The sequence below is a fragment of the Dermacentor variabilis genome, chromosome 6 (assembly GCF_050947875.1).
Source record: "Dermacentor variabilis isolate Ectoservices chromosome 6, ASM5094787v1, whole genome shotgun sequence".
Taxonomy (NCBI): Eukaryota; Metazoa; Arthropoda; class Arachnida; order Ixodida; family Ixodidae; genus Dermacentor; species Dermacentor variabilis.
In genome coordinates, this window is record NC_134573.1 from 71102526 (window position 1) to 71111635 (window position 9110).

Consider the following 9110-nt stretch of genomic DNA (forward strand, 5'->3'; position numbering starts at 1 on the left):
CCCCAAGGGTAGCGTTGGCCTGGCGGCCTGGGGTACAACTGGAAGCATCCGAAGGTCCCGGCAAAGCATGAGTCGACTGGTAACAACAAAACAACTTGTTTATTTTAACATCGCAAAGAGTTGGCGGTCAGGTTGACCGAAGTAGAGAGACGGGAGTGCACTTTACTCAACAGAAGAAATCGGAGCCCCCTCCTTTTGGCGTCCGGGGGCAGCTGTTTTTATACTCTCGCAGTTGAGGGCAAGAAGGAACCCCTCAATAGACGAGCACGTGATTGTACAATGAGATAAGGTGACGCATACTGTCGTGGCGCCGCCGGTCGGGCACAAAGAGGAGAAGGTAACTCCTACTGTCGTAGCGCCTCCGGTCGGGCACAATGGCTGGGAGGAGAAGGTGACTTCTACTGTCGTATCGCCTCCGGTCGGGCACAATGGTTGGGAGGAGAAGGTGACTTCTACTGTCGTATCGCCTCCGGTCGGGCACAATGGCTGGGAGGAGAAGGTGACCCCTGCTGTCGTATCGCCGCCGGTCGGGCACAATGGCACATACACTCACACACGCACATGAAGACACGTGGCATCGGAACATGCCTGGACGCGCTTGCCGGGAGCGTAGCGGCGACGCCGAACGGGCCAAAATGTCTGCCGCTTTGTTGCAGTCGCGCCGGCTAAACCGCGCGTCGTAGGCGAAACGTAACAGTCCCAAAATACGACAGACTGAAAATTTCCTGTTGTGTTTTTCACGTGGCTGAGACGTCTATACGGCGTATACGCAGATTGCTGTCCTCTCTATTAAAAGCAACGTTGCTGAAACATGTCGTACAAGACGCTGTACGACTCGCATAACATCGAAATACAACGCCGTCACCATCCATGAGATCACCGAAAGCACGGTCGCTTTCGGTGGCGGCCTACAGATGGCACCACAGGTAGCGCCGGTAAAGTTACAGGTGATATTATTTTGCCGTCTGCAGTTGTCGCTACATGTGAGTGCTTGCTGTGTATTGACGCCGTCCGATGTAGTTGTTTAATCGTGTGTACGCTGTGCCGAGAGAAATTGTGGTGCATTTTGTATGCATTGAGAATCACAAAACCCCTGGGACCGCGTAATGTAGCCCGCAGTATCCTTCGTGTGGTGCGCCGATGTCGAAGATATGACCTTCGCGCTTCCTTTGTTCCGGGCTCCTGAAATGGATCTCCTCCTCTGGCACTGTCGCATCGTATCGCACTGTACGGAAGAATTTGGTGAAAGTTGTGCTCTTACGTCCTGTAGTTGATCCGCAATTCAGCAGTGTGTGCGCCGGAAGAACCGTTGGTGCAGTCGATGCCGCGGCACCTGTGACACTAAAAGGAGCGTTTTCCGATTACGCCGAGAAAGGTAAGTCCGGCGCTTGCGCGTATTCTTCCTGTCTATGGTTCGTGAAGTGTGCGTTCTTGTACGTATCGTAAGATCCGTACAAGAACCGAATCCATCCGGATTTGTAAAGCAGCAAGAATTATAAATGTGCTTTTCAAATGGTTGTTCTTCATGTCGCAGTGCATATTTAGCAAAAAGTTCCATGGAAATTGCCCTAAAACGTATTCATGTTACCGACAGCTCTATCTGTGGTTTATTTACTTTCACCTATGAAGCACGCTAGCGCGGGTGGTTCTTTGATATAAATGGCCACAAAAATTCAAGCAAAGAAAGTTACTGTTTGTGTACATAATTTTTCATTGAGAAATGGTATAGGCATTTCTAGAAGTAGTACGTCGATGTGTCGTCTTCACAGCTAACAGCTGCGCGAGATAGCACCCGATTCCTTCGTCGACGCATGGCCAGATTTTTAGCTTGTATGGAAATTCTTCTGTTTATAGAGTGTCGTCAGATGACGTGTATTAGTGTCCTGTGTGTTTTCGTGTACGTGTAAAGGGTTCCGATCTTGCAGAGAAGCCGCAATTACATAAGCAATGTTTCTTTTTAATCGAAAAATCTTTCTCTTTTCTGTATTGTCTCTCCAGTAAAAGAGGTGGTCTGTTGTAATTTTGAGCGCATCGTCCTTTGGGAGCAGTGCTTTGTTGCGCCGCATAAACAAATTAGGTCTTGGAACGCTTTTCATGTCCTACGGAATTTTTTGATAGTACAATTCACATTTCACGTTATACAGCTGTACGTTTGTGTGAACCTTTTCATAGTAGATTCATGTTTGCTACAGTTCGATTTACGTGTTATTTAACCGCCTGTGATGTTACAATCAGATATTTGCACAACCAGTTGCAGGTTCATGTAACTGGTTGTATGAGACTTTTTTCAAAATGTGACGTGATCTTTTTAGATCACAAGTTTGCAGTTTCAGCAGGGATTACAATAAATTAAGCATTTATTATTGTTTAGGGATGGCAAGATTTTGGAACCAGGGGCACCTCCACATATGCACCTGCGGCACTTCTGCAGCCTCAACAGCACGGAAAAGTACCTGATGTGCATGCTGTGACAAGGTGTGTGCAAAGCAGTTGCTGCCACTTACACGAGCTGCAGATTTTGTTGGTATCATCCATGTTTGGAAACTCTCCTGAATTTTTCGTGGGTTTACAAATGTGGGCTCATTTTACAATTTTATGAATGTCACTTTAGAAAGACAATGAAGTTGTGTTGGTTAAGCTGTTTTAAAGCTGTTGAGAGATTGACGGCATGACATTGTTAAAATACATGTAAAAATTAATTGTAATGGTTCTTGTACTGCTTTATTATTAGCGATGCAATATCTCTAACGAGAACATCAGAGGGGCACTTGCTTTTGGGAAGTTTGGTCAGATAAATTCCTGAAGCAGCGTAAAGCTCTGTAATCTAAAAAAAAAAAACAATGTTGTCAGTTACTGGTTTCAAGTTCGCTGCTGCTTTTTGTGCTGCACGACAACTTAAATAATGGTTGATAATGTGTGTGTGACATAATAGTTCTGCGCAAACACACGAGGTGGAGAGAAGTAATTAATAAAGGGAAAATCAGACATCCACCCGCTCGTACCATTTGCTACAAAGGAAACCCGTATGTGTTCCTCAAAAGGAAAGCCGCACAGTTGAAGAAAAATTCGTCCTGGTCCGGGACTCGAACCCGGGACTACCGCCTTTCCGAGGCAGCCACTCTACCATCTGAGATAACCAGGTGGCTAGCACATGGCAGGGCGAAGTCGAATTAGTTGACAACACGAAGCAAAGGCAAGGGTTTGACGTAATATTTTTTTCCCCTTTATTAATTACTTCTCTACACCTTGCGCGTTTCCGCAGAACTATTACGTCAGACCCTTGCCTTTGCTTCATGTTGTCGACAAATTCGACTTCGCCCGGCCATCTGCTAGCCACCTGGTTATCTTAGATGGTAAAACGGCTGTCTCGGAAAGGCGGTGGTCCCGGGTTTGAGTCCCAGACCTGGACGGTTTCTTTTTTTCAAATGTGAGGCTTTCCTTTCGAGGAATCCGTACGGGTTTCTTTTGTAGCAATTGCTACGAGCGGGTAGATGTGCGATTTTCCCTTTATTAATAATGTGTGTGTATGCAACAATGGGGGTGCTGAGAGCAAGCTTTAAAATAATATGTGCTATGTCCCCAACAAAGAATTTAGTGTCTGCAGCATTTTTACAAAAATATTATGTTCACAGGTTGGCAGGTATGACATAATGTACAACACTCTTGCTGTAGATGCATTTTCATAACGTCCATTTTCTGTCTACTTGAATCGTATATTTAGAATTTGGCCCACCTTCAGTTTGATCAAGTTACATAGGTAGCCCCCTCTGAGTTAAATATAATTAGGGGCTATTGTAGATATGCATGATATACCTACTCACTGTATTGTGACAGATATTTTTAGGGACTGTGTTGTGAGGCATGCACATCCTTTTACCTGTATGTCTTGCTGCAGGTTGCCCGACAAAAGCATAAATGCTTTGCCCACCTTTATTATTATGCTTTCATGTAGACTTGTAACATCTGTGCCCACATAGACTCCATGTTCTTAATTACATTTTTCTAAGTATTCACTGTTGTGCATTACATTATTGTGTTACATTACTGTGCATTACATGTTTTTCTTCGTTTTATTTTGGAGGGGGGTATTCATTTCTACAATAGTACAGAGAATAGGACTTCAAAACAAAAAGCCACGAAAGGTGGCTTAAAAGTGTATGAAGCTTGGAATTCTACATTCCATCCCCTAAAGCGCTATCAGTAGTAAAACATTCCTAATTGTCTTTTTTATAAGCTAGCTGCCAGATACATAGTCCCATTATGAGACCATGTTATTTTTTCTTTTTTGGTCTGACTTGTTTTGTTGAATGTTTTCCTTGTTAGTTCAGAATTTTTCTTGCCACCTCATGCAATACTCCAACTGGAGCCTATGAGCTATGTGTATAATAAATAAGTAAATTCCTAAAGCATGCAACAAACCATGCAGCATAGCATTTAAATGTTGCCAGTTTATAATGCTTCTCGAGTGCAGCGCATCATGGAGCTTGAGGCTGATTTCTTCAGATGTAAAAAAAATTGCAGGTTATGAAAATGTGGTCCTACAAACTGCTGGTTACGCATGTCAGTCAGCCTGTTGCAGTGGTCACAAGTGAGAATGTAACCAAAAAGCTGGGCGTGCGCGGCCATTTTGCATATGGCACAGGATAAAGCTTCACCTCTGCTATTGCTTCTCTTATAATAATGGCCTCCGAGTATACATGCCGAGTTATGCTTCTGGGGACACTTATTAGTTAACCTTATCAGGTAATACCATTAGCCTCATGGGTGCTATAATGTTGCAGTGCCTGCAGGATGGCCGGCATTACAATACACATTAAAATTATTGTACAAGTCATGCAATGGTATCGGGATTGGCCCACCAAGTGACAACCTTTAATTACACTATACCTGGGATCAGCCCAGCTCACTCAGTCAGGGAGACATCCATGCATAAGGGGAGGGGTATGGCAAATAGAGGGCGTTCGATTAATCTTTCTCACATAGATAGCTCATACATATAATCTTTCTTAAATTCGATGCTTTGTTGCTCAAAGTGAAGTTACTTATGGGCATAATGTCAGCATTTCGATCCTATTTATGCTCAACGAAAGTTGCTTTGTTCAGTGTCACTTTTTATATTGTTTCGCTTCTGATTCTAAGCTCACTTGTTTTATAGCTGCTATAGGTATTGCTGGACCTGGAGAAGAAGTGTAAACAGACCATGCTATGTTGCTGATCTGCGCTGATCTCCACATCCAAGTTGGTCCCGCGACAGTTGGGCACCATTGTGCCTTGCTTCATTGACAAGGTGATATAATATGGTGAGCTTGTACTTCAATATCGGTATTGAAAATTATGTTAAGGAAAAAAGACAAGGTTTGGTCTTTATGATAGATACACTCATGTTCTTTCTTTAAGGTGTTCTTTTGACACTGTTCTGCATGGACATATTTTTAGATAATTATAACTCCTTTATTGCAAAGTGCCGTGGCACTAGTTTATGCGTTAAACTAGCACTCTTTCACCAAAAAAATCCTTATTTAGCACACAATTCACAAGGAAAGAAAGGAGGCAACATGACGGACTGCTACTAACAGTTCAGTGTTATTGCTCGCACAGTGATATTGTGCAAAAGGTGAAAGGGGGAGAATAGATCTGAATACATGCTGTTCGCACAGAAACGAAAAGGATGCATCACATGGTGAGCGTGACACTTGTTTTACAAAGATAAGAAGCAGTCTCACTGTCTAGTAATTCTCTGCATGGGGAGCTAGTGCTAGGTTCCTCGTCATACATATAAGAAAAGCCTCAGATATCTCTCCAGCGCTTTTGTCTTTATATTTTGTCACGATCGAGCAGCTTTCAAACATAGGTGCATGTGCGCCGAGAGCAGTGCACTACCATTGCTAACTGACCCACGCATCAAGTTTGCTTGGTCACGCTGCCATTCCTTTAAACATTGGCCGGTTTATCCGATGTAGCCTCTACTGCACGAAATGGTATGTGATAGACACTGCACCTGTGTACTGTACGTGCTTTGTTACATGATTTTTTTCAGAGATAGTGATGCAGGCCTTTTCATTATTTACATGCCTACAAAACAAACCAAGCATCATCTGTGCTTAGAAAGAATTGTAGGAAAATCCAGCATGAGGCAACTGTTCTCGGCACGAAACAAACTTGATTCCTTGGTTTTCGTTCATTGGTGCGATCACACTAAGGCAGACAAGTTTGTAGGCTGTGCTTCTGCAATTTGTACAGCACACTGACAGCACTGATGGGGACCTCATCTGTGGGCTGACTGATAGCACCTTCTACGGCGCAGACCACTTGTGTTGGGCGAGGCACCAATGTTGACGTTTGTTCCCTTGTGCAAAACAGCAGTCCTAGGTTTTGAGTAGTTGTAGGAAGACAAGGTAAACATAACTTCCATGGCGTGAGTGGGCTCATTTCTCTTGGGGCATCTAGCTTTTTTTCTTGCAACTGTGTAGAGGTGCTTCCCTAGAGTCGGCGTGAAAATGGAATAGAGTTGTGCATTCGGGAACTCCTGAACAATGATCTGCTGTAGTTAGGGCTTTGCAAAAATGCACTGTCTACCAATTGGTAGAAGGTGCATTATTCAGCCACTGATTTCTTGTTGGCATGCTTGCACTCGTGCTGTCAGTAATTTCTTGGCTTGCCGAATTATCTTGAGGCCCCACGCTGATGATGCTACCGATGTCTTCATGTGCAGACTTTTCAGGATGAGGTTTTTTGCTTCGCAAATGTTGTTGAAAGGTAGGTGGTGCTTACAGGTAGCTATTCTAGATATTAGTGAAATGAATTGGCCCATCTTGCTTCGTCAAACATCGTCACGCCGACATCAGTTGCACAAACAAAAAACCTGGCCTACTCGCAGCGTCGTGCACGAAGAAACAAACAAATCAGCTGCTGGATTGTCTTGACATGGCATACTAAGCTGAGACCGGAACTGCTGTAGCTACAAACCAGGCAGAAACGATGGATGATGAGCAGGGATTTGCAGTAGCGCCACTTCGTGGGGCAGCAAGGAGGCTCCGTTCAAAACAAAAATGGCGTTCAGCAAGTAGAACCATGCAACGGTCAGAGTCGGTGCATGGTGCTCTCGATCAAGTTGCCTCAAGGAGTGTCCGAAAAATCAGATGAGAGGTTGCAAGGCGTCCGAACTTTCGGAAGTTGTTATACATTATGGTCCATGGGGAGAATGGCGGTGCCGTGAAGCAGACCGAGTAATCATGTCCGAATTTTTGGAGTCCGGAAAATCAGTCGGTGACTGTACCTATACCTATGTGTCTATGTATACCTAGGTGCAACAGTGTTTGCTATGATCTGTGCAAGAATTGCTGTTGCCCGTAGATGCCCAACATGTCGGGTGTCAAATTGTAAAATACCTTGCAAAAGTGATCTACGGAAAAATATCGCTTCTGCTATATTTCGCTTTTGCAAGAAATTTTGCGGCTGCTGGCACCTACCTTAAAAGGCTTTATATGGTCTTCGCATGGCCAGGGCCTTCTACTTTTGTGAGTTTGCTTATCTCGAAATTTACCCCGGTTTTTATAACTTCAAGTTGGCGGCATCCCTAGTCTCCTTTAACGTGTACCCAATAGACCTTACATAGGGGTTTTGGCATTTCCCTGCCATCTAAATGCAGCCATTGTGGCTGGGATTCAATCCCATGCCCTCTGCCTGAGCAGCGCAATGTCAAAGCCAGTACACTACGGTATTTTGCTGGCAGAAGGGTTTAGTTTCTGAATAATTTATTATCTCAACCTGTCGGTGTTGTTTTTAAAGGTATTTCATGTTTGTATTCTGTTGCTTCAATACTAGTAATTATAGTAAATCAAACGATGTGTCCATCTTTTTCCTATAACACTTGCTTCAATCGCCTGCTAATTATGACAGCTTATTCTCCCACAGTAATCCATGTTCCCTTGAAACATAGGCATTGCATGAAACCACATATTTTTCAATAGGATTTATTCATTATCTCCTATGACCGGAATGCTGAACCTTTCTTATCTGTGGGAACATAGGCAAATTTGCCTATGTGCCAACCTGTTGCATGAGTCAAGATAAATTATTGGCTTTACTTTTTCAGGTGCCCTGCTCGCTCTCACCCAAGCAACCCACTCCAGCGGTCTTCTCTCGGCAGACTGGATGCATCGAAATACCGTTAGAAGGTCCAATAAACAGTGCTTGGGACATTTATGACATGCTTTTACTTAAGCCGGAGGACTTCAGGCTTAATTAAAGCTCAAGTGGGTGTACAGAAATACCTACGTAAAGTATACTTGTCTTTTTCACTTACAAGTACATGCCAATACTTTGCCTGACATTTTTCACCCCAAAATTACGCTTTACTGTGGATTTGTGAACAAACCATTACAGCAAAAAGCACTGCATTAAGACGAGTACAAGTAATCGAACATATACTAAACTTGCAAGAATTACATTTGCATACTTGTAGTAAATATGAAAATGAGGTACAGTCTTCTTCAGGGTGCATTTCCTTGTGGGTCATACATAGAGAACGTACTCGCGGGTCATAGAAAACTTGTTCATTATGTATCACATCAGTGTTGGTAGTGCTAATCAATTTATGCCGAAAATTGTATTCATCTTCGTATCAAGCAATCTACCAGGCAAACCTACATGTGAAAGTGGCATTCTTGTTGCAAACATAATGCAGATCTACTTCTCTTCAATGCTGATCGCAAATACACAAGTGTACATAATAGGTTTAAAGAGTAAATTATATTAAGCAACATCAATCCATTCTGAAAGGACCTGGTATGAATGTAGCAAAATATAGATCTGAACAGGGGCAAACAGGTCTGGGTTAGATAGGACGGGATTAAACGGGTCAGGATTAAACAGGATTTAAACGGGTTAGGATTAAACAGGATTTAAACGGGTCAGGTTTAAACAGGATTTAAACGGGTCAGGTTTAAACAGGTCAGGACTGAACAGGATCAAACGGGGTCCCGTTCCATAACCCTATTTGATGAAACCCGTTTGAAAACAAATAGGATTTTCTAGTAGGGTCGTGCGGTGCGGGGTTATAATTATTTGGGTTTCCCCAAATGACACTAGTGTTGACAATTTTTCAAATT

General features: G+C 43.3%; 1 long non-coding RNA gene across 1 annotated transcript; it reads left to right on the plus strand.

The window, feature by feature from the left end:
* Positions 1 to 827: 827 nt before the first annotated feature.
* Positions 828 to 8205, plus strand: LOC142584847 (uncharacterized). Its single transcript, XR_012828944.1, has 4 exons — positions 828 to 1375; positions 2372 to 2475; positions 5156 to 5300; positions 8096 to 8205. It is a non-coding gene; the product is annotated as an uncharacterized LOC142584847 (long non-coding RNA).
* Positions 8206 to 9110: the final 905 nt, after the last annotated feature.